Source organism: Alligator mississippiensis, chromosome 3 (genome assembly GCF_030867095.1).
Source record: "Alligator mississippiensis isolate rAllMis1 chromosome 3, rAllMis1, whole genome shotgun sequence".
Taxonomy (NCBI): domain Eukaryota; kingdom Metazoa; phylum Chordata; order Crocodylia; family Alligatoridae; genus Alligator; species Alligator mississippiensis.
The window spans coordinates 137311360-137337915 of record NC_081826.1 but is presented as its reverse complement, the minus strand read 5'-3'; the positions used below and the strand labels follow the sequence as shown (position 1 = coordinate 137337915).

The window sequence follows — 26556 nt, the reverse complement described above, 5'->3', positions numbered from 1 at the left end:
TGCCAGCCACAGCTACTCCAACCCGGCTCATGGTGCTGTGGTCCACACACATGTATAAACCATACATCTGGGAGCTTCCTGGGGGCAATAAACTGTGGAGCAATAAGTTCTGCGGTTTATTCATGAGCCGTAATGGCATGTGTAGATGCGCCCATTATCAAGTGGATCATCTAACGGCCATTCAAATGTAACTTCAGCATCTTCCTTTGTGTTTGGTTTTTTTCAGACCTTGTCTAAGCATTGAGAAACCTTTTCAGACCAGGTCTGAGTAGTGCAGCTGCTAGATAGTCTAAAATTAACAGAGAGAAAAAATCCTATGTTGAAGATATTTAATTAGATTTAATTTTAATTATGCCCATTTTGTAAATTAAACATGTTCCAAAGTCTTCTTGATCCATTAATTCATTAATTAGTTAACATAAACAGCCACAACAGAAAACATATTTGAAACACCATATTAACTTTACACATCACATTAGGCAATATTTTAATTAAAATAAACAGACCTTTTTAATATAAATCTAAGCTCATCCTTGTTCAAATAAAGACTTTACATATAAAAACCAGAAAGGTCAGGTCAGATGTTTAAAGAGCTGAAATGATAAATTACAATACATGTTCTTAGACCACAGACAATGAGCTCATAAAAAGCTCTTGCTATTGCACAGATTTTCACAAGACTGATTAATCATTTCAGTAACTAAATTATCACAGTGATTTAAGATGGCTGTTCCTTGCTGACATATTGAGTCATTTTTTTAATCAATATGGTTCCATACTGTCTAGAAGAGCAAAAGAATCCAAAAATATTTTTAACCTATTACCATCTAAGTCAATTTCTATACTAAGAAGTTCTGAGAATCACAGGACAAGTGTAAACACTCCTACGGTAGGACGCACAAAACACCCAGGAAGACTAGAAAGACATTTGGGGTGAAAGAATGAAGTAGAATTATGTATTTTATGGTTTTAAAATCCATCATAAATAATGTATTGCTATATTGCATTATTTAATAAAAACTGGTATTCATACTATTTTTTAAAACTCCAAAATGCTAAACAAGCATTATGGATACAATTATGACTTTAATTCACATTGGGGTAGATGTTGAGGTGCCTGACCACAGAGGAAGCTCAGGTTGTGCTGGATTTTAGTTATACAGAATGGGTGTCTCTACATGTGCTCTGGGGTGGGGTGGAGTGTGGTGGGGGCACTTTAATTAGAGTGGCTCTCGGGAGCCACTTTAATTAAAGCACCCACAGCGTCTCATATATTCAATGTCCCACCGCTTCAAAAGGGTGGTGAGGGCATTTAACTAAAGCTCATTCAGTGAGCTTTAGTTAAAGTTCCCCCACTATCATTTTTAAATGTGGGGATGCTGAATACATGAGATGCCAAGGCTAATTAGCATGTTCCAGCAGGCTGAATTAATTGAGTCTGTTCCAATTAATACAAGTACTATCCTGCTGTAGAGTTTCTTACTACGCAGCAGTGCATGTGTAGATGCTGCCCCAGCTGGCTGGGGCACAAGGGTGCTTCATTGCTGGGGATGCCTGCTGGCTAGCTCCACACTGAAGCACACTTGTGCCCCAGCCAGCCCCTCTGCAGCATGCTGAGCTTGAGGGAGCAGCCCCAGGCTGGCAGACTGACCCCTCAGTCTCTCTGCCAGCCAGGGCTCCTCTGACCCAGCTCAACATGCTGTGCTTCCAGGTGCACATGCAAATGGCAATAAACTCTGAAGTTTATTGCTTCAGAGTTTATTACTTCTAGGTGCATGGTCCACCTGGGAGGAATAAACTCTGGAGCAATAAGCTCCGAAGTTTATTGCTTCACATTAATTGCAAGCGGAAATATGCCTGCTGTATCTGATTCTTCTTCTGAACTGTTGTAAATCAGAAGAACCAATATTGGAGTCAATAAGGTAACCCAGGGCAAAGCAGAAAGAGAATAAAGTAAGGCCACATGAGATCTTTAGCTCACAACTCTGGAGATTTAAATAACAAATTTGAATACTACCTTAAAGAGAAGGAATTTGGGAAAAAAAAGTCTGAAAACTGAATATATGAAAAAAAAAATCTGGGTCCAGGATATCAAGCCAGTCTTAACAATTTTGTAAACTTAAATGTCTTTTAAAGGTAATTATTTTAATACATAGAGGTTGATAGTGGCTGCATCTACATAAGAAGCTGAGTGCACAGTAGCTCATTACTACTGTGCATTAGCATTGAATGGCACAAAGCATGATGTGACAGTACTGCATAGTAGTAACAAGCTACTGTGCAGTTAGCATCACCAAAAAGCCATTTGGGGGTGCTTCTGCAAAGTAATAACAGTTACCGTGCAGTCGTTTAGTACTTGTGTACGCAAGTATTAAATGACTGCAGTAATAACTGTACAGTCAGTGTCTCATGTAAACACGGCCAGTATAGGTAAAAATATGAATCAGCTGCCAGAGAAGTTTTAACAGAAATTATTCACTTGCTACCGAAAACTCTTGAAAATTTAGTGAAATAGTTCGTGTTCCTTTTTTCCCCTCCCCTTATTACCATTTAGATGAGTCCAAGGCAACCAGTGAACGTTATAAAATGTGATCACTTGTTAAACTCCCAGTAAAGGTCTGATGAAATGCAGGAGCTAATTAGTATACTGCAGTCTATTTAAAGCACATTTTTGTGTCAGCTTATTGAATATGATATTTGAATAACAGATATTTTAGTGACACAGAAAGTTGACACGAGTGCTAAGACCAATTTTTAATGTTAACTGACTATGCACATATAGAGGGAGCTGCTTTCTTAAATAATAGCAGTGACATCAGCTTTCATACTTTGGTCACAGGTTTCATGTCATGATGTGTGTTGCTTCTCTTAAAGCCTCGGTTCCTGAATGATGCAATGACATGATTGTTATAGCATTCAGCTTTAAAGCAGATTTCTAGCCCATCTGATTCCTGAAAAAGTCTTGAAAACATTCCCCTAAAGCCTCAAAACCAACAAGCAAGTTAAAAAATATTCCCCCACCCCCAAAAAAACTCACATTTCTTAGGTATATCTCATGATTTTGACATTCATGACATGATATTTGAATGCTTTGAGTTCACAATACTGTAGTAATCTAAAAGCTCATAGTCTAAAAGCTCATACAATAAATAAGGGCTAAGAAAGACTCATATTATCCATCAAGGCCATATTATCTTAAATTCAGTTAAAAATTATCTGCAATTAGGATCAAAGACAAATCTGTCAGCATTAGAATATACTGAACACCCAACATAGGAAGGGCATGAGAAGAACCTAGTTAACAATTTACTTTAACTTTTTAATGAGATCCTCAAAGACACTGATCAACATCTGCTATAGTGCAGCTTCTCCATATGAACTGGATTGATGATATAGCCACAAGAACAGTTCACTGGACCAAGGGCCTCCATGTCTTAGAAAATCAAATTGCAGGTTTTTCTAACATATAAGAGGGCTTTGCAATGTTTTAATTGCCATTTCTTCAATGGCAAGGATAAGGGTACTAGGCAACCATCAATCCTCTGGATCACGTTGTACACATAAGAGGTCAGCCCAATGAATCCACTTGTGGCTGACAAGCCTAATTTGAGAGCAACACAGCTTGTTAAAAGTTTCACAGATCCATGCATTGTCTGAGTTGGAGTCCAAGTTTCATGAGTGACTGGTGTCTCCTGAATCTGGGGGAGCACCTGAAAAAGCTGCCAATGGCAGCGGCCCTGTCAGGGTGGACACATGCACTCCCACGTACCCCCTACCAGTCACCTGTGCCAAGTTTACAGCACACTTCCATGAACATTTCCAAAACAGTCTGAAGTCCGTAGCTGCTTTTTAAAATTCTGTTAGTCAGTTCAGTCTGAAGGTCAAGATTCCTGCTATTGGTAGAACCCAAGTAGCAAAAACTGCCAGTGACACCAGAGTGACGTCAGTATTGGTTCTTTCATCCCCTGATACATGATCACAGTCTTCTTGAGACAGATTGCTATCCCAAAGCTCTTGCGTGACTCAGAAAATCTGCCTAAGAAATTTTGCAGAGAAGTTTCACTGTGGGCAACCACAACCACATCATCCCCAAACAGGAAATCTCTCAGAACCAGTTATTTTCCCTTGGTTTTCACTCTAAACTTCACAACGTTGAACAAGACTACATCTAGTCTGGTTCGAAGATAAATGCCATCATTGCTATCTTTGAATGCCTGAAGAAGCAGGAATGAAAAGTAGATGTTAAAAAGGACAGGGGCTAAAGACACACTCCTGCTGCACCCCATTGTTGATGTCAAAGGCATTTGATCCTTTGTTTGCATATACTACGGTTGCCTTCATACCTTGAAGTAAAGAATAGATGATGTTCAACAGTTTGCGGGGACAACCCAATTTCTTCAGAACAGTAAAAAGGCCCTGTCTGTTGGCTGTATTGAAGGCCTTCATCAGATCAGTAAAGGCTATGTACAGTGGTGCTCAATTATTTTGTAGTTGCTTGACCAAAAATACTATATCAATGTAGGAGTGTCCTGAGTGAAAACTGCACTAACTTTTAGGATAGATTCTTTCACTTAGAGATTGTAACCTAGGGGGCACACTGCGAGTGACAATTTTTCCGACAGTGTTGAACAGAGAGATACCTTTGCAGTTGTCACAGTCACTTCTATTATTTGTTTTTGTACAATTGTATAAACCGAGCATCTTTGAAATGTTGTGGTACCATTTCCTCTTTCCAACAGAGCAGTATAACTTCATGAAGCTTTCAAAGTAATTCATTGCTGGTACATTTGTAGATTCCAGCAGGCAAGCAGTCATTGCTGGATGCCTTGTTCCCAGAAATTGATTTAATTCCTTTCTGCAAATGTTTCTGCAACGAGCCAAGGGCCTCCATGCCTTAGAAAGTCGAATTCTAGATTATTCTGACATATAAGAGGGCTTTGCAATGTTTTTAATTGCCACTTTTTAATGAGAAGATTAAAGATTATAGTGATAATTTTAAAATAGCTTTGCACACCTTTTAGTTTATTACTTGTTACATTATGCCATAAATAGTGCCATATTCCTTTAGTATGCAAAAAATGAAACAGTCTGGACCAAATATGTTCCGGCAAAAGCAGAAGAAATTCACTGATTCTGTTCATAAATTCTACTGTATATGTAATTATGTATTTGATTTATATGCTGCCCTTCCCCAAAAAGACTTATGGTGGATCAAAATAAAAGCACATTAGAGTATAAGAACACAGAAAACACTAAAATAAAATAGTAAGTAATAAAAAAAAAACCTCCCCTCTAAATGCTCCAAACCATACCCAGGAACTTAAACCTTCCTGCTTACATCAGTCAAAAGTGGTGTGTATGAGTATACTTATATGAGTGTAGTTATTTTAAATGCATGATTTTGGAAACTACTGAAGAGTAATAAAGAGTAATAAAGAAACTACTAAAGAGTAATAATTATTTCTAGGAGTGCTCATCAAAAATACCCCATAAAACTATGAATAAAATTTTTCCTTTAATTTGTTTCCCATTTTTGTGGTGAACTTTTGGAACAATACCTGTTTTCATTCTGGTTTTGTTCAAACCAAAATGTCCATTTTTCTTGGTTTTCAAAGACCAAAAAAACTTGTAAAGTTTCAAAGAAGAATTTTTTTTTTTAAATAAAGAGTAAAGGAGTTGCATTATCACTCCTCCTTTTGCCACTCTCTTTTTTGGAGTTGGAGCAATTTAAAACGTTACAGTGGGAAAAAGAAATGCTTGGATGCTTATCTTGCTCAAGTCATCTGATCCCAGCTGACTTCCTGCCCCTGGGGCAGGGGGCTAGACCCAGTGATCTGGTGAGGTCCCTTCCAGCCCTAATGTCTATGAAATCTATTAAATCTGTTTGAGAGCAACAATAAACCCCAGCCATCATTAGTAAAAAAAATAAAATAAAATAAATGAAAATTTCAGTTCTTACCACACTAGCAATGCACATCTAGCAAGGGCTAGAGAAAGCTGGTAGGTGGAGTTCCTTGGGATGTAGTCTGAGAAGGGGTGAAGACCACTTGTCCTCAGCTCTGTGTGGGAGTGATAACAAAGGATGAGGACTGCTCCCACTTTTAGGCCATGATCAGACATGCAGGGGCATATGTTTGCAGTGGCACAAACTGCCACAGGTGATGCCCCTGGGGAGCAATAAACTGCTCCTGGGAGTTTACTGTAATAAACTCCACAGTTTATTGCTGCCCCTTAATGGCATCTGTAGATGTGCCCAGGCACTCCTGAAGTAGGTACTCCAGAGAGGCTGGGCCTTTGATGTGCCCCTGTGAAATGCATAGTTTTAACCAAAGGTGATACTTCGAAGGTTTTGAGGTTCAGTTAAGTTTAGATAACCAATAAGAAAATGTTGATATGCATTTGATGGTCATCTGAAAAGTGAACATGAACTATCTTAGTGAATAAAAGGCCCCCATGAGAAGTTTAGCTCTTCCCAGTCTTGGTAGCTTTGGACCTACTACAACAACAGAATTTTCATGCCATTTCTATGTTCCTAGTCCCTATCCCAGTGGAAATCTGAATGTATCCAGGCCCATGAAAATTAAAAGGGAAAACAGTTTGACTCAAGCTTTCCCACAGGCAAACAACAGCCATGTCTAGCCAGTCTGAATTACTTTCATTTTAAGAGAAACAGCAAAACAAGAACAAGCCAATGTAAAGTTCCCAAGAGAGACTTCTAAATATTAGTGCTGGTGAGAAAACATTTTTTTTCCACAAAAAAATATTTCCAGTTTCAAACGTTATTTTTGGAATGCATCAGAACAAAACTATACCTTTCCTTTTTTTATTTAAAAAACAACAACTACCCCATCTCACACCCCAAAGTAGCCAACAATCCTGCCTGTTCCAGTGAACAGTCAGAATTGGGACTTACTAATTCAGAAACTGGGCCACCTAGACCCTGGGGAATGAGTAGGCACTGTGCTATTCTGTTACGTCTCTATTCTCCCTGACTTTTTGACTAGAACTCCCATCCTGGACCTATGAAGCTTAAATATTCCTGTGAAATGCTTTGTTTCCAATCAGTTGGCATTTACTTGGACTATTTGAACTTTGGGGCAAGGACCATCTTGTTGTTCTGTGTTTGTACAATACTACTCACATTTTGTTCCTGGTCAATGATTGGGTCTCCTAGCTGCTGTGATAATGATAATAGGAACTTTCTTATAGAAAAGCATTCCTTTAAAAAAAAAACTCAAGAGATTCTATTATGGATTATGTCTCTTCTGCTGGATGTGCCATCTTAGAAAATGGCAGCTGCCCATAAAGATAGGCTGGCTCACCATATAACTTAGCAGTACAGTGAAGATGAATGAGAGCCCTAAATTAGAAAGTGTTGTAGTTTGTTTTCACTCTGTTTTAGTCTGCATAGAGTGTTGTGCTAATCTGTATGGTGAGAAGCATAACTAATCTATTTTACTGCTTTTTTCCTGTGAAAAAATTGAAATCCTTCAAACGCAAATTGAAGATGATCTGAACCATCTTTTAGCGAAGTCTGAAGCAGCAAATGCATTAGGAATGGCTTGATAGATTTAGAAATAAACAAGTTCATAATGTGAAATGCTTCTGGCTACCTAATATAATACCTTCCATTTGTTTATTCTTCCCCACAGAATCAAAGCATAATTTTTGCTATTACATTGCAAATGTGTTACCCCACGGTGACCCACATGCAAAAGCCCAGTAGTTATTTCTTAAATGCCAGATCTGATATACTTAGGATTTGTCTGCATGTGAATACTGACACGTTATAATAGAATGAGAGTAAAATGTGTTGCCAGACAGTGCTTGGATCTATTGGAGGGATGGTCATCGTGTCCATGCGTTAAGGTAGCTTGTGCTGTTCATTTACAAGATGGCTTTTCTAGATTTATCAGGGGGTGAGGACAGACACCTATGCATAGAAATACCTTGGGATATATTCAAGCCAAATTATCATATTGTTCCCAAACTGGTCCCTGAGCCTTTCTTATTAGTGTCCACTGGAAATTGTGCAGACCTGGAAGTCTGCTATCGCTGTGCTCCTTCTGCTGTCCACTATCACTCTCTTGTTGTGTTACTTCTAGTAATTCATGGAATCTCTCAGTGCATTGGACTAGAAATAGTTACCTACCTCTCAGGGGGTTTATACAATTATGGTTACATATATTTATAAAGCATTCTGATCTTCTAGAATGCGAAATATTACATAAATGTGAAATACCATAAATACACATTACTAAAATTAAATATAAAATAGCATTAGGTACCAAAAAGAATAAATGTCTACTTTACTGTTGTTAAACATGATCAGTGTGCTAGTTCTGCAAAAGCTGCTCTTTTTAGTCCTGTAACACATTATGAGATTTCTGTGTCAATCATTCCTTCAAGATAACTATGTATTTACTGTATTTCCTCAAATACAAGATTAGTTATTTTCCTTCAATTAGCATGGGGAAAAAGATCTCTTCATCTTATTATCACATACAATGAAATCTCACTAAATGCACTGTCTATCATTAAACTACTGCCAAAAGCACCATGTACTCAGCAATGGAAACCAACTATGAAGTTAATTAAATGCAACCAGCACTGAACATGACCATAAAACACATGGCCCATTTTGGGCAAACATTCTGATGGGAACCTACCACAATGGCAGATTAGTGTGGCCTATCTAAATAAGACATATGGTAGTGCCCATTAAACACAGTCCCCACTCAGTGCCAACTCTTTTTCAAGTCATGGTGAGCCATGACATGGCATACCGAGACTCCCTCTGCTGGCCCCTGTATGAGGTGAAGCCATACCAGGTTTCCCTATACCTCATTTGTATATAGATTTTTGGAGAATCCCAGGATTTGTGAAAAGAACACCTGGTTCCAGTCATAGGTGTGGCTAATTAGCAAATGGACTCTTTGGGCATGTATACACGTGCTCTGGGAGTGGTGGGGGGAGGGAAATCGTTGAACGAGCTTTAGTTAAAGCATCCCCACTCCCATTTTTCAGCATGGGGACATTGATACATGAGATGCTGGAGTCTGCTGGAACGCCACACTCCAGCAGACTTGAATAATCAAGTCTGCTCTGACGCACTGTAATTCCAGCACATTAGAGCTGCCTTGCTGCATGTGTATAGGTGCCTTTTGTTGGGGCTATCTGGAGTACACATACATACTAAGCAGTGATGAGTTGTGAGGTCACCAGGGTTTGAAATACTGTTAACTCTGGTGGGCCTAGCCAAATACATTGTATGGTAAATCAGGAACCTTTGGCTTCAGATTAATATAGCTTGTACTACATACAACTAGGTGGTAAAGTGCTGCTGAACTTGTTACCTTTTTTTTTTGAACTGCTACATGCACCAGTTCTGGATAAACTAAGTGAATGGGTACTACATGTAAATTGCTAAAGCCTTCTCTCAGGGGCAGTGCATAGGGGGTGCAAGGGGGTGCATGTGCAACCCCTGAAAGTGCTGGTACACCCCTGCTCCCTGCTTAGGTGATGGGCAGGGGGGGCAGGCAGGAGTACCAGTGCCCCCCCTGCAAGCACCGGCTGGGGAGTGGGAGTACCTGGATGAAGTGCCACAGCCACTTCCAGGAGTGCCGTGACCACGTGGGGGGAAACCCCTCCCTGGTCAGTGAGATTGGCCACGGGGGGGAGGAACACCCCCCTGGTCACTGTGTGGGGCTAAGGTGGCACCAGTCACCTTCTTTAATTTCAGGGTTATTGTTTTCAATTTTGCTCCTCACTGCCATGTGCTCAGGGAGAACGGGGTCTGACAGTAAGGAGAGGAGGAAGGGGCTGCCAAGGGAAAAAGTTGGGGGAAGCAGAAAGCAAAGGGTTAACTGCCCCCCCAGATATATTTTCCCTGGCATAGCTATGGGAGGGGAGAAAAATTCAAGGCAAGCCTCCAGTAATTCGATTCTTTACCTGGAAAATTATAACAAATGTATAAATTTTCCATATATAGAATTTAATTATTGGGGGTTGTTTTCTATTCCAAGTAAATATAGTATGCTGATTTTACAAAAATGGTCATTGTAATGGTTTTGTTAGGCATTTATGTTGCGAGAGATGGACTGTTTATGATGCTGTGAAACAACTATTATAGGCATAAAAATATTATAAAAAATAATTCAGGAATTGGCATATATTATAATAGTTCTCTAGCACAGCTGACTGAAAAGTTTTCAACTACTTTTACAAAAATGCTGATTTGTCAGAACCAATACTTTTGCAGGCCATACATGGCAGTGTAGCCAGGAAGAGCTCATTGGTTGCAGAATGGAATTTATGATCATATTGAGACCTCCACTGGCATGCCATCCTCTTGAGAACTAGCTAGCAGTCCAGAGGTTAAGGTATTTACCTGCACTGAGGGAGACCTGCCTTTAAGTCTCACTCTAGATCAAGTGCAGCTCTGAATCTAGGTATTCTTCCTTGAAGGTACACAGCTGTGACTTTATATACTCCAAATGTGGATAAATCACAAAACTCTACCTAGCAAAATCCCATGACCAGCAAGTATTAGATGAAGGAGGGTCCTCTTATGTTTTAACCCTAACAGGTGAGTGGTTGGTGCACTTATCCAGGAAGCAAATGACCTCGGTTCTAGGTCCTGCTCACCCACAAGAAATGAATCTTCATTTCTCTGACTTTGCAGTACAGTACTCTGACTACCAAGACAAAGATTAGGCATAATCCAGATCTTCTCTAGCCCTTATTTTGAAGCAGGCCCCCTGAGCAGCTAAGGAAGGAAGATATGTGTAGCTAGGAGGAAGAAAACAAGATAGAAATTGTGCGTTTCAATGAGATGGCCACTGCTCTTAAAGAGAACAGGCCTTGGTATCCTAGGCTGGACCCACGTCTCCAATGGAGTGAAAATATCTTCCCTGTTCTCCATCCATTTCATCTAATTCCTTTTTTAAATGCAAGGTCCAGTGGTTCAGCTTCAAATAGATAGTTAGAGAGGAGGCTGGATAATGCATGACCTCTGGCCTGTTGGTTAGGGCATTATGCTAGGAAGCCAAGGCAATGTAAGCTCAGACTTCCTCTAGATATTTAGTAAGCTACTTCATCTGTGCCTGGATAATTCAAATACTGTATATTTAACTTCGCATGTTCCAATATATCTGTTCTGCTTAAGAACTGGTGCCTTTATGTAGCGTCACTAAATTTAGCTTTGAAAGTCCAAAGTACTGCCACTGAATAAGGACCATGGTGTCCTTTTCAGCATCATTCATCTGAGCAGAGGCGAACATGATGAAACAATTCTAAGTACATGTGTTTAAATTAATATGTCCCTTTTCCATTAAGCATTTCATTTGAAAGAATTCTGATCAAACTCTTTTCTTTGAATAAGGACCTACCTTACTTAATTTTTCAACATCTACCTTCTGTGACATTGTCTGATATATTAAATCCAATGGTACAGCAAGCTCAGATAACAGTAAACTGTATGGCTAAACAACCAGTTCTCCTAATTTTATCCTAATGTTTCCCCTTCAGTTTCTTGCTGGAAATCAAGGGGAAATGAAAATGAGAAGGTATGGGGAGCCCTTTCCATTTTTTATTTCACCCACCCAGATGGTAGCTAGACTCTGGTTGTCCTCGTTTGGCAGGACAGGAAGGGAGGCTGCCCAGCTTGGATACTGCAATGCAATAATACATCTAGACTAAGTGTCTGAGCCACTGCCTCAACATTAGGACTTATAGAAAATTACCAGCTGGAATGCAAATAGTCACTTTACTGACTGTATTTCTCTCCCCCTTATCTGAAGTCAATTGGTCTACTTATGGTTCTTCTCCCACCATTTCTACTAGTTTAAATGGAGGTAATGGAGAGCTCAATTTGCCCCTATAAGTGGCTTTTCTTTTGGTCTTTCAGTGTTTCAGAAAGTTTAAGTACTTTCAAAGCAAAAACTTCAGTCTACAGATCGATTAGTCCCTATGGGCTGTGCTGGCTTCATAACAGTTTTGATACAAGACCTTGATAATCTTTATTAATATGGAAGGAGTTTGCTTTTTACAGCCATGAAGCATTTAACTCCCAAGAGGCTGATGTAGATCTAGAAGTCAAAACAATATAAGTAGACTTCGCCTGTCTTGTATGTCATAAAAATTAAACCTATCAACAAGAGAAAGTGGTGCTGAGCTCTACCCTCTCTCTTTCATCACACTAGATGATCTATATGCAGAGGCATCCACTTGAGCACTACCACTGTTGAACCTAACAGGAAGTTCTTAGTTGCTAAAGAAATTAAAACAGCTCTACAATATCTCAATTGTATCAACTGCTGCACAGGGGATACGGTAGCCAATGCCCACACAGTCACTCTTGTAATGCTGTCTGATGTGCATACACATAAAACTCGGAAGTTACCGATACTTTCATCAGCTCAATGCAGAGATGAATCACTGAACCAAGAACTGCCAAATCCCAGCTGCCTATGTAAGCTGGAAGATTTGTTGTACTTATCTTGATATTTTCAATGTAACAGTAAAACATCTATTGGCCTTTTATATTTGAATTTCAAATATTATCTTGAAGTGAGTAAGCCCTAGAACAACTTTTTTTTTTCCTAAAAGAGTCTTGGGTGAGATCCACATTGTCCTTGGAAGGACCTAAGGCCCCTGACAGGTGCTGTTTTTATAGTGCTACAAAGTTTAAAGGGCTGACAAGCAGTCCAAGACAGAGACCCATACTGCCCCCAAGCCCTTGTGGCTGCTGCAGCACTGTCCTTGATCCCAATAGGTCCCACTGGGTGAGCTGTCAGGGAGGCAGCTGCCTTCCCTCCCTTTGCTCCTATTTGGATTGGGAGAGGAAGAGAGAAAGCAGAGCACTGTAAGAGAGTAGGGGTCTCTCAGACCTGTCCACATGTTAGATTTGTCCTGGAAAGACAAAATCATTTTCTGTCCAAAATAGCAACTTTTTGTCATGGTTACTCCATTTTTGTGGTAGAACAGCCTTTTTTTTGTGCCACAAATAGCTCCACCCTGTCCCCATTGCCACCAGACCCTGCCGAGTGGTCTGTTAGGGAGGCAGCTAGTTTCCCACCCTCACTCCCCTTTGGAGGAAGGGGGAGGAAAGCAGAGCACTGTAGGACAGTCAGGGTAGATCAGGCCTTAAATTTGTCCTGGAAAGACAAAGAATTTGCCATCTGAAACAGCAACTTCATTGTCATCAATCATCCATTTTTGTGGCAGCCATCTTTTTAGCCTCACAAATAGCATAAACATATGAGCAGCTGACCTAAGTCAACAAGAAGAATCCCATTTGACCCTGCCACCTGGACCAGAAATCATCTGGGTATGTCTACACCACCCCTTGAGTGAGACTGGGCATGCCGCTGAGGGAAAAGTCCTCCCCATTCTGTGCATGATTGTGCCCACAATGTTTCAACATAGATAGTTCAGACCAAGCTGGAGTGAATGCCTTGGTACCATGCCCAGTGGGGTACCTGATCACAGTGCTGGGGAATGTGCTTAGGGTTGTCCTGAGTCATCTACACTGCAAAAGTATAGACCATTGTGCTCATGGAGTGGGGAAAGCCTATTTCTTAGCAGTTAAGCCCAGTCTCAATCAAGGAACTACAGATGTATCCCCTGGGGCCCATACCCTGTTCTGTCTGCCAGATGTCTATATTTAAAAAAAGTTGTCTCATCTACCTCTTTTCCACCCAAGGACGTTCATAGCTCTTCCAGTCTCTCCATGGCCAGGCTATCTACCTGCAGATCATGTAAACACTGAGCAGGACTTCACTTACAGACATCCAATAGCAAATGTGAGGCACAGGGTTATGGCTGCATTCCTGCTCATCTGACCTTAACCATTTGATTCAGGGCTTCAAGAAGGTGCCTCTGCCATGTTGGGAACCAGTTCACTCAGAGTGGAAATAACTAAACATAGGTACCTCTGAGACTAACCTGAAACCTGGTCCTGAATCGTAGCATCTCTGTACATCAGGTATGATCCAAGTGCCAGTAATGTGGGTGTGTGAATGAGTCTTCATTTTCTTAAGTGAGTTCTAAAATCAATCATGTCTATTAACTTACTATGGCTGGAAACATAAAGATAATAGTTTGCCCCTAACAAAAGCCATGTTATTTCCTTATTTAAAATTGTAAACAGAATTCCTTGCTAAAACCCATTTTCAAAATTACACGTTTCTTCAAAGAAAAATTGTAGATTTCCCCTTTTTGCATATTTATCTCAGTGATTTTTCACAATTCCCAGAACAAAGTGTTTAAAAATGTTTTACAAGAACTCACACATTTAAAAATTTGTCTTTTTAAAGTGTGGTCCCAGTATATGACATTTATCTTTTCTCCACTCTGTCAGTAATACAAACAGTGACAATTTGGGAAGGCAATCAGATAGGAGATGAATATACATATTATATATTTATATGTATGTATGTATGTATGTATGTATATGTATTCATCTCCTATCTGATCACTTTCCCAAATCGTCACTGTTTGTATTACTGACAGATAGCTAGATAGATAGCTATATAGATATTATATAATTATTTAATGTTGGCAAGATAAGATATCTATATACATAATGTGTGTGTGTGGTATATGTGTGTATATAGATATAGGTATATATAGATATAGATATATACATATATATACATACATATACATACACACATACGCATATATGCACGCATACACACACACACACAAGTGTATTTTTCCTGAATATATATTTAAATATATAATCATTATTAATTTGTTTTTCTTGTGTAAAATTTTGCTCATTAAAAATGGATTAAAAGGAAAAGTAGTAGTATTCATTCTCAGTGCAAGAATATCTGTCATAGAACCTAATCAAGATAAAGAAATCCCAACATAAACAAGCTTTTAACCCAAACTTTATAGTTTAAACTTTTCCATAAGGTCGCTTCCCACAAGGATTCTGGAGCAGTTAAAAGTAAAAGTATTCAAAAAGTAAAAAATTTCAAGTATTAGAATAGCTTCCCTCAAACCTCAGACCATGCACAACCTGCGTAAGCTCCCATTCATGTCAGAAGAATATGCACCAGTAAATTTTGTGAGCTACAGTAAGGTTTACTGGAATATTTTAAGGGAATGTTCACAAGTCAAAATCGTTCAGCAAATATGTGATATGATTGGTAAAGCTAATGAAATATTCATATCTTACTTTAACTAATGATTTCCATATTTTAAAATATAAGCCTTATGTTGTAATGCTCCAGTTATACCTTTTGTACACAGTTCATAGAACAGGCTGAAGTAACTTTAAATGACATTTACAGTGTAAGCTAGAGATTGTGCTTCCTTTCCATAAGACTACCCCGAGTTCCAGTATTGGCAAAGTCCATTATAACATACTGCTGCTTTATTAGCACACATCTTGCTATAATCCTCAGATTTAAGGAGCAGCTTTAGAGGAAGGGTGCTTCATATGCTGTATCTGGCACTCTAAGAGCTGACAGGATTTCAGCTGGAAGCAACAGCTGCATGACACTGATAAGTCCTTGGAAGCACAGCACATACATGAGTGCAGAATACTGCAACTGAAAGCTGATATGTAAGGTTTGACATTTTCAGATGACTGCCCAGGTATTATTATTTTTAGATAGGCTTAGTGCACAATTAGTTGTTTTTCCTGAATATGTTGCTTAGCTGTTTCTTTTCACAAGAAGCAATGTGCACCATCTTACCTCTCTGATTGTGAGTTGTAGGAAAGGCAAAAAAAATGTAGGAGGAGGGAGGGTCCAGAATTGTCTATTAGTTTTTTTCACCCTATCACCATCTCATAATTGGCATAACCCTGTGTGTCTGTCCCAGCCTTCCCTTGAACTCTTTGATAGCAGCAAATTTGACAACTTCATCACTGGGCAGAGGAGTATGTCAAAAACAAATTTAGGGGATGCAGTCAGAGAAAGGAAGCCAGTAGGTTCTCTTGGGTTTCCCTGCTCCTGATACTCTAGCATCACAGTAGAGCAGGGTATATTTTAGGATATTGTCTTAAGTCTTTACCACAAGGTCAAAAGCATGTCTGGTTTCCATGTTAGCTCTGGACGCAAGAATGGGATTGGGATTAATCAAGTCTGCTGGTGTGGCAATTACTGTGCTCCCGCAGCTTCCTGGGTCCTGTGTATCAGCATCCCCACACCTAAAAATGGCCATGGGATTGCTTGAACTAAAACTCATTGAACAAGTTTTAGTTCAAGTGCCCCGGCCACCATTTTTAAGTGCAGGGATGCTGGTACATGAGACACGGTGGTGCTTTAAATAGAGCGTCTCTTGGAGCTGCTCTGATTAAAGTGCCGCCCCGCTCCACCCATGAAGCATGTGTAAAATTACCCTTACTGTTTAAAACCCACTCTGAATCCAAGGTGCCATGTAGTCTTGGCCAAGATCATCCCCATCCATGGAAAAAGAATTGAGAAGAGCATACTGTCTTTTCTGCATGTCATCCATTGACCTGAATCTGGAATGTTTGGTGGAAGAACAGTGTCTTGGTGACATCTGAGACATCCCTCTTCCCTTTTGCAGGCAATGATTTTGATCTGTGCATAGCACATCCACCTAATCATTTTATATCCTACACAGGAAGAGAGAGACTGTTTTTTTCCAGCTACTTCAGGGTTTTTAAAAAAAATAATTTGTCACCCCCACAGGAAGGACCAACTATAATGGGACAGCAGGAAAGCAGGGTATGTGACTTCAAAGATCATTTCTTAAAGTAATCTCTACCTAGAACCACTACTGGTTAAGAGAACTGAATTCCTGGACTTTTTTCTTTAATGCAGAGTAAGCAGGAGCTAGCTTCAGGGCAAAGGTTATATCTAAAAAATTTTCTGAACTCTTGTCTCAGAATGATCTCACACTATATTTCAAAAGTAAATAATGGAAACTCAAGCAGAACTAAAGAGATACTGAATTAATTCCAGAAGTAAGACTGAGCTGATGTGTGAAGGAAGAAGAATATTCTATTAGCATAGCTTCTGAATTGCTGAGAGTTCATTTACAGGGCCAGGATAAGAGGGAATTGTCTGCTGAGACAAGCTTATGTGATTTTTTTTTTCCTAGATGAAAGGGAGAAAAAGGTTCCTCAAGAGCTAATTCAGCCCCCCCTGATTCTTTGATCTAGCATCCCGGAAAAAAAATGAGCAGGCTTCCTCTTCAAATGAAAAGAAAGGACAAGAAGATTAAAAAAAAAAAAAAAAAAATCAGTGGAAACAAGGCAGCTTTCTAATGAAATGTAATGAACTGTATTGATAATAACTCTGGCAATGCAATATTGAGCTGAGACTGAAATGTAACTCCCCATTGGTGCAGTGTTCAGTGTTGCAATGCTTAATGCTAGAACTTTGTACTTTTTCAGAATGGAAATGTAAACTAACTGTGTGTGTGTGTGTGTGTGTGTGTGTGTGTGTGTGTGTGTGTGTGTGTGTGTGTGTGTGTGTGGACAAGGTTCTTTGGGTAAATGTGATATATTTTATTAAACCAACTAAATAGTTGGCAAACTGTTCTTTACAAGCTTTTGATCACAAAACACCCTTCCTTCAGGCATAGGGGGAGTCTGATGGTGTTTTGTGTTCTCCCGGATGGAAAAGAAGCCAATATGCAAAATGCAGATCTGTGAAAATCTAAACATGTGGCAGCCAGGATTAGAGGCAATGGGCAACAATAGGTGTGAGACAGGTAGGTGGGGGGAAAGGGTGTTGACTTGATGATAGAATGTAACTGGTAAAATGTAGAGAGCTTATCTGGGGTTATCAGATTGTGGGCAGGTTATAATATGCCATGAATCCAATGTCTATATTTAGTCCATGATTTTTTGTATCCAGTATTCATTCATTTTAAGGATGTTTGCTATTCCATCTGAGAGCCTCTTTTGAACTACAAGTGCAGCAACACAAACAGGAAGACTGATAGTGGAGAAGAATTTAAACAATACAGGCTGCCTTGATATTTTGTTTACATGATCTACAGGCTGGATCCTATTCTACCTATTGGGAGTCTAAATGGCCTTAGCTGCCCAAGTGTGGTTCTATGCTACCATGTTCAAGCTCCTGGGAATCCATTAATGCATCTACTTTTGTCAGACACCATCATTTCACCTTTCAGACTGAGTCACAGGAAAGCAGTAGGGAAGAGGAAGAAGACCCAACCACCTTTTATATTAACATTTTTGCAAGACTCAGGCCAGGTGGACTAGAATCACTCTTAGGCACCTACATCCACTTATGTGTCTCACAGATTAAATTGAATCTGATGCTATGTTCAGTTTTCAGATTAAAAACAAAGGGATGATGCACTTTCTCCATAGATTGATGGCAGACTTCAACTTTCACTCCATTTATGGGGAATTATTGTGAGTTTTTCCTTCCCATTAAACTGAAGGCAATGGATATTGGGGAAAATAGAATATTAATACACCCCCCCTAGTTCAAGCATTAGCTATATGGTCCCCATCAGTATTCTTCCCTCAGTATACATTATAACACACATACAACAGAGGATGCTTTCCAGGAATAGAACTACCCTTCTACCCCTCACAATCTTCAAAGAACATGCCTTTTAAGAAGACCTTAATATAGAGGGTACCGATTGAAATAATGCTGGATTCTGCTGTCTAGATGGCATCTGCCATTACAAACTAGCACAGCATTTGTCATTTTCTCTTGTGGAGACCTGAAGAGAGGCTAGTCCAGGAAAATAAGACTGGGATGAGGAGATCCTGGAGCAGGTAAGAGATCACCCAAGGGCAAAGCAGAAGAATCTGAGACTAGTAGTAAAAGGTAGGAGAGCTGGTGTTGTTAACACCATGCTTACCTCTCAAGTCTGGAGTTTAGCCCCAAATCCCTCAGTTTTACTACTCCTTCACTATCCGCAAACAGCTGTGAAATCCACTGGAAAAGTATGTGTCTCATCCCGCTTCAGTGATAACCTGTATATCCTTATTGCTGCAATCTGTTTCTCCAGTAAAACAAACGGCAAAGCTCTGTATACAGTGTAGAAGATGGTTCCAGCTATGTTGATGGCAGTGTGATGCCACGTGATGTCACATGATGGAATCTGGGTGTGTTTTTTTCAGTTGGCTTTGTAAAAATATAAGCAATGAGATGCAAGACCCACATTTAAAAAAAGCTATGGTTGTAAAGTCAAATAATCAGTATTGCTAGTGGCTGGGTTAGCTGGGCTTCATCTGTAGTTTGCTGCATGATGTACTTATTAAGCTTAAAGAAATAACACAATGAAAACCTTTAATCTCTGTCACTGCAGGCTGATCAGACTGGCTGGCAGAAGGGAACTACACAGGGGTTTACCCATTCAAAGTGTGATAAAACAGTGACATCTTTTATACCTTTGTTACACATTGAATAAATATAGAAACCAACTAGATTCTAATGCTTTAATAAGGAAATCAACCTCCAGTTATCACATGGATACCCATGCAGACATACCTTATTTCACTATGTCACTATGTATATCAATTAGTTTTCCCCTTATTGTTGAACCTCCCTTCAAACCTTCCTATCATCCTGGAAGATGTCTCACTAAACTTAACATCTTCCAGGTGAGATTTGCAAGGCCTTTGGAACACCCTGCTCATTTTTTTGGCAACCCAACTGAGCCTGGTAATTTTTCAGGAAGGCAAAGGGAAGACATGGGGAATGTGGTTAGCACCTGAGACCTTATTAAGCTAAGGTGAAGTGGGAGAGAGGCCTGCTAGAAGTTGAAGCTGTGTTGTGCCAAGGTTTTGCTGAAGCCTTAGTAAGGCAATGTCAGGGGCAGAGGGCCTCTAGCCTACCTAACAATCAGAAGTTACAAAACTTCAGAATTAAGAAGTACTCGATCTCATGCTTTTTTCCCCACAGAATCTCTGCCTAATTCAGTGTACTGAATCAAGGTTGTGTGATGAAAAATGTTCCTCCTTTTTTCATAGGCTAGAAGGCATGTAGTGAATAAGGCACAGGGATACAGGAAGAGAAAGGATAGCCACCTGGTAAAGAAAGTTGAATAGTGGAAATTTGGACTGTATCCTTGTCTAGAATCACCTAGAAGTGTGATGATAGAAGCAAGTCATTTAAATCAGACTATTCACAGGTAGTCACTAATACTTTGCTTCTGAATTTGTGCATGTCCAGCTTGATACTATGGGGTCTGATTGGCACAAGTAAAATTGAGGACTATGGGAGCTGCACTGTGTACATGGGGAAAAAAAAATCAGGCATTTAGCATCTCAAATTGGACACCAGATCTAATGCAGTTCTTCACCTTGGTTCTTCATACCTCAGCCCTGCAAAACTGGGGGATAATACCCCTCACTTTACAGGAGGATCAGGAAGACAAATTAGTTGATATTTGTGGAGCACTCCAACAAGGTAGTGATGAGTGCCCAGGAGAATGTGCAGGCTTCAGAGCAGGCTGTGTAGTAAATAAGACCCCAGGCTACAAAACAAACAAAGAACAAACAAAGCACAGAAGAGGTGCTCACTCAGTGCTGTCTGTTCGCTCCACTACAGGAGGCAGGGGCCAATGGAAAAATGTCATATATAACCATGTAATTAACAACTGCCACCTAATGCCAAGACACAATGAAGTTGAGTTTATGTTACACAGAAAAGCTTAATCCTGACATTTCCTAACATTTAAGTACTTGACTTAATGTTCTTTTAGCAGTGGTTGCAGGGGAAGGAGCGGGGAGAATATGCGCTGTTAGCAGTCAGCTGAGGGGCCATTGATTTTGAGGCCCAGAAATGAGCTGGTGTCTGTAGATGATGTCAAGTCTGGTGTAACATTCATGCTTACATGTCATGCAAGTTTTACCTGTCCTCACTGTCACAACCAAATTAAGTAGTGCCCATGTCACAAACAAGTAAAACCATTCAAAACAGGTTTTTTTCTGCACTAGGTTAACTAAGGGTTAACAATAATGATAGTAACCGCTTTTTTTTGCTGAGCATGTCAAAAAGAAATTTATAACTGCGACACTAACAGAAATAGAACTTAGCCTTCTGTGCTGTAAATAAATCATTATAATTGGTCAAAGAAAACAAGGAATAACCCTGTGATAACACCCTAGCGAAGACCGCTAGATAATTGGCGATTCTAATTAAATTTATGACATAGCGAAAAGCAATTGGCTATTACACAAATAAAACCCGTCTTCACTTCCGTGAAGAACGGGAGACCTCCGCGCACACACCTGAAAAACCTCTGAACGTATGCGTGAGAATAACTGACAAATTGATCACTTGTTAGTCTCCCCCGTCTCAACCTAATCAGACGTAAAATCAACGGCCTGCCAACCCGACTTTTTTCTCCATTTATCTGCCCGACCGACGAACTCTTTTGCAGACCAACATACGACCTACAAACCTTAAGCTGTAACTAACCAAGTATCTCTGACCTCCGCTATTCACCACCTTGATGGCGTGAGTAAATAATCTTGCTTTGCAACCAATAAGCGTCCGCCTAATTAATTCCACTCCAAGCGTCACAAGTACCCGCCTGACGGCCTTCTAAGGCGACGGACCCTTAACTGCCCGGGTGGGAGTCAGGGACAGCTGCTGGCCAGCTGCCCTGGGTCCCGACACTCACTAGCACTATAGCTATTCAAACAAGACACCCAAGGAGGCACATGCAGCTGCAAAAATCCCAGTACATCAGCCATGAGAAGTCATTAGAGGCTTTGTCACCTTATCACTGTTCCTCTTAACCAACATAGGACCTTGTCCTTCTCTGCAAGCTGTCCAGGGCAAACTCACCCTTAGCCTGTTCCCTGTGCTGACTTGCTATCCTTCAATGAATTCATCTATCTGGCAGTCTTCACTATGACAGTCCCTGATCCCTGAAGAAAGTTAGGGAGAGGAAGTCATGGTTTGCAAAAAAGATTGCCTAGGTTGGGTAAGGCTTCAACATTTTTGGTGTTTCCAGTAAGTAAGTCAGTCATCCAAATCTCCTCTATCCCCAGGAACAGTATCAATCAGCAAGTCACAACAAAGAAGTCTTTCAAACAAACTCCATTTTTATATCACCCAAAAACAGGATTCTGGAAGACTTTTTTTTCTTCCTTCTAGAGAAATGTATACTGTTAGGAAGTCAGAACAGCAGGAGCCACCTCTGGGATAATATTTGATGGAACTGCTTACAACACATTGCAACAACCCTCTTATTATTCCTTCTTCAAGAGTCCTGCAGAGCAGATGTCTATGATACATTACAATAACAGAGTTCTCTACACTTCATTTGGCAGTCTGTTTCTTACAAGCCTCATGTGGATAGCAAAGGAACTCCCTGGAGGAACTGCTTGTAACCTACTTGCAAGCTCTGGCTATATGGAAAATGGCACCGGACTACATTCAGAAATACAGCACTACTAGAAATACACCAGCATCCAAATGCATTTCAGCTTCTAAATAATACGGTCAGAGCACTCACTTTTAAGGCATATGCATATTTTCCCCATTTAACGTGGAAGTATATAACTTCTTCAGTAATATTTATAAAGAGAATAAACGAGGTTGCCTTGTCATTAGGGAAACATTTTGTTTAGCTGTGCAAGCTTCACTTTTCATTTCTAGCTCATTGACAGCAGACAAGGTTCTTTGGGTAAATTTGACATCTTTTATTAGACCAACTAAATAGTTGGAAAATTTGTTCTTTCCTTGTAAGTTTGGACGCTTATCTTGCTGCAGTCATCTGATCCCAGCTGACTTCCTGCCCCTTAGACAGAGGGCTGGACCCAATGATCTCACAAGGTCCCTTCCAATCCTAATGTCTATAAATCTATAAAATGTATTAAGTAAGCTTTTTTGCTCCAGCAATTAATACCCCCATGGTATTATCCCACTTAAGAAATAAAGAGAGTGGAAAGAGGGAGGAAATAGGGGTCTCAAATTCCAAGACAGACTTTCTCTTCCTGTACCTGAGACTTTCCCTTCACATAGCTTTTGCTTGCCTCTCCAGTGACGGAGAGGAGGGAGACTCTCCCCCCCATGGGGAACAGATTTTCTGGCTCCCAATTCAGTGGTGCAGCTCTTAGCAGCCCCAAGAGAAAGAGAGAAAAAAAACCTTGGTTGAGTTGTTCTTATATACATGGTGTAACATCACCTAAGCCTTATCCAATTAGGGAGTGTCAGACTGCTCCAGCCTCTCTCTTACTCAATCTGCGTGGAAAATCTTCTGCTTCCTCTGGCCAGTGAGGCCAGAGGATTTTACATATTTTGCACAGATACAAGTCCCAGCTTTCCATATGCAGAGCACATGGCCAGAACAACAGGGGCCATCTTGCCCAGATAAACACACATACATACACATACACACACAAAACACAATACACGACAACCAAAAGCACACACTTTACCATACACAACCCAAGTGGGTGTGAGTGTTACATCTGATTTTGTTGAGTAAAAGTAAAATTGTTGATTCAGGTGGACTTTTTTTTTTTCAGGACAATGTGATTTGGATACAGAAGAGAAAAAACAAACAAAGCCTAATTATTTTCACAGTTTAACAGTGCACTTTTATGGAGACTTTCTTGCATTGTTGTTTTCCTCCAGTCTAAAATAAAAAGTAATTTAAGACTTAAAATATATGGCTCCTCTTTGTTTTTGGACACACAGAACAATAAGATATTTAAGCACTGCAGTGCAGCAGAGGGCTGGACCATGTAGATGCCAGATTGTGCTTTATTAAATTGGTACAAAAGATATAGGAATAAGAATCTGTCTGTCCAGATTGCTGGAAAAGAGAGGGACAAAACTGGAGCTCTCTCTTGAGTAAGATGTAATGGGTGATTCAAATAGTCTGAGTCCCAAATCCCTATGCAATTCCACAATAAAGATATGATTTGAATACTTACATCTTGCCATCTCCTTAGCCACTTCATACCTGAGGAAGTTTCACATGTTTTTCCTACCTTTAGGCAGAGTAGTGGACATGTTTTCCAGATTGGGATGGAAAACGTTCATCTTCTTATTAAACACATTCCTAGGGCTCATCCAGACATGCATTTGGTTCCCTGGGGCCAAGTAGCAGCAGTGCACCTTGCAGGGACATGTGAACGCGCATGCCTGTCCCCAGGGAATGCCCGTGCCATGCACGCTTTGGTACATGGCAACATTGCCCCAGGTGGGGTAGGGGAGGCTTGGGCCAGCACTGTGCTGACCTCAGCAGCCTTACCTGGGGTCCTGGGAGTCTCCTGGGGCTGCAGCCGCAGCAATCCTGCCAAGAAGACCCTGGCTGGCAGTGGAGCATGGCTCTGGCTGGCCTAGCTCTACTTTTCAGCAGCACACACTAGACAAGTGTGCATTGCTCCAGGGTTTTTTTTCCATGTTTTTTTGACCCCTGGATATCCAGGGGTCAAAAAAAAAACCCCATGGAAAAAAAACCCAGAGCAGTGCACACTCAGCCAGTGCACCCTTGCAGCATGGAGAACACTGCACTATGCAGCATGTGGCGCTGCAAAGGTATTCGACTGTGCTCACCTGGACGTGTTTCTATTGGTCAAACCATGCTGTTTTCGGGAAAATTATGTTCCTCAAGAAGGGAACAAATACAAAGTTGGCATCAAAACAATGATAACTATTGGAAAAACAGAGATGTGCGAAGATCTTCGTGTTTAGTTTTGGTTGAGAGAGAGGGCAAGGTTCACTGTTGGGGCTTGAGGCTGAAGAAGCTTTGCAGTTCAGAGTTTGTTTCCAGGCTGACAACATTTCTTGAGAGTCTGGCAAAAAACTGGTCTCATATGAAAAAAAAACCTTGTGAGTGCATTGGACCTTCTGAGATGCTCACCTCCTTGAAGGGGGAAATCTTGTGAGTTTTGCTTTTCTGCTATGATTCCTGCCATTTTTTTCTGAAATCTTCCTGAAATGTTATGAGAATCTAAATGGCAATCAGCACGTATGTTCCTTTCACTTTCAACTTATCATCAGAATTGGTGGGGGAGGTTCAGGTGTGGGATTGCACATCCAAATTGCATCCCTAAAATTTGAAAAGGTTCAGGTATAAGGTTCTGATCTTGCTTGTTTCCCACTCTGCCACAAAGAAAAATTCAGGAAATCATTATTTGTGTGTCACACTCAAGATACATTTTTTTTTCCTGGCTGATTATCAGTGCTACATGAGGCAGATTTTGTGGAAATCAGTAGGAGTCAGGTATCTAAATAGGAGTCAGGAGACTGAATACATTTGCGAGTCCAGGTCTTTGAGTTCTTTTGGAAGGCGCTTATGAAAGAAATGCAATCAGGAGATCATTAGCATAGTTTGTGCCTTCTTGCCATATGGTTTTTTCAATGTAGAATGAGCTCTTCCTTTACAGAAAAGCAGCCTCACTGATTGAAATGTAAATATGTTTTTGATTAAGGAGATGATAAAAAGTGCACATATGGGAAGAAGAAGAGAACCACAGAGGAAAATCCAAAAGGCTATCAGTAAATTCACATGAGGGGAGAGGTTTTTCAAAGGAAACACAGAATGGAGAAGAAAAGGGATTCAGAACAAATAGAAACATCAGGGAGGACAGGGCACTAAGTGTGGAGAATAAAGAAGGGACTTGAAAAGGGAGAGGACCACAGGAAAAAAAGATACTGGACATAAAGAGGGAAGAAAAGGGAGAAAGAGAAACATGTATGGGGGTGGGGTGGGTGGAAAAATCTCAAAGTAGCATCCAAAACTAGTCACGAGTCAGAGGGAAAGTACTGCATTAGAAACTACCTGGAAACTACCTTTGTCCATACACAAATCTGCACCCACCCACTTTTCGTTTTAGAGGGACTTCTCTTGGTTTAAGCTGAAACAGTGCCTCATGCATGTAAATGAAACAGAAATGAGACCAGTTTAGACCAAGTTAAGAGACTTTACCTCAGCAAAACTGAGCCTGTAGACCCACAAGCAGAGATGAGGCATAAACCCAGAAGCAATCACACCGTGGCAGCTGTATGCTATCAAAGCAAGTTGTGTGATGGAAAGCAGAACCTTGAATGCATGACAGCTTGACTTTCCTCAGGTTTACCTGTTTATCTTCCTGTGGACTAAAGCAATATAAAAATCAAACCATGAATTAAACTGAAGCAATTCCACATAGAAATAAACCTTATAAGATAACAGAAGAGAGGAGCAGGACTAAATGGGCCACTTACGTTCCAGCCGTCCATCACTTGAATCCTCACTAGAACCACAATTGTCAAAACTATGGGAGGGCGACCTACACAAGAGGCTGAGCATGCAACATATGATTTACCAATAATAAAAATGATTTAGGTTACTCAAGATGAGAAGGGACAAGGAGACTTTGGATTGAGCCAGACAAATGGCTGGGTAGCAAAAGGAGGAAATGAGAAGGCTTCCTTCCCTTCTCTTTGAACCCCTATTTCTCTACATTCCCTCCCACACACATGTTGCTAGAATGAAACCCAGGAGATCCCAGTTAGCAGTTTCATGGCTGAAGCAGGTTTAAAAATGTCAGTATTTAACTGACAGTTGTATAGATTAAATATAAAATATAGACACAGTACAGATGTCACTGTACTGCTTGTTTTCTCA

The 26556-nt window shown here is 40.3% G+C and overlaps 1 long non-coding RNA gene across 1 annotated transcript; it reads right to left on the bottom strand.

Annotated features, from left to right (window-relative positions):
* Nucleotides 1-361: 361 nt before the first annotated feature.
* On the bottom strand, nucleotides 362-26556 carry LOC132249396 (uncharacterized). Its single transcript, XR_009460880.1, has 4 exons — nucleotides 26154-26556; nucleotides 25876-26045; nucleotides 5960-6059; nucleotides 362-2883 (listed from the first exon to the last, which is right to left on the bottom strand). It is a non-coding gene; the product is annotated as an uncharacterized LOC132249396 (long non-coding RNA).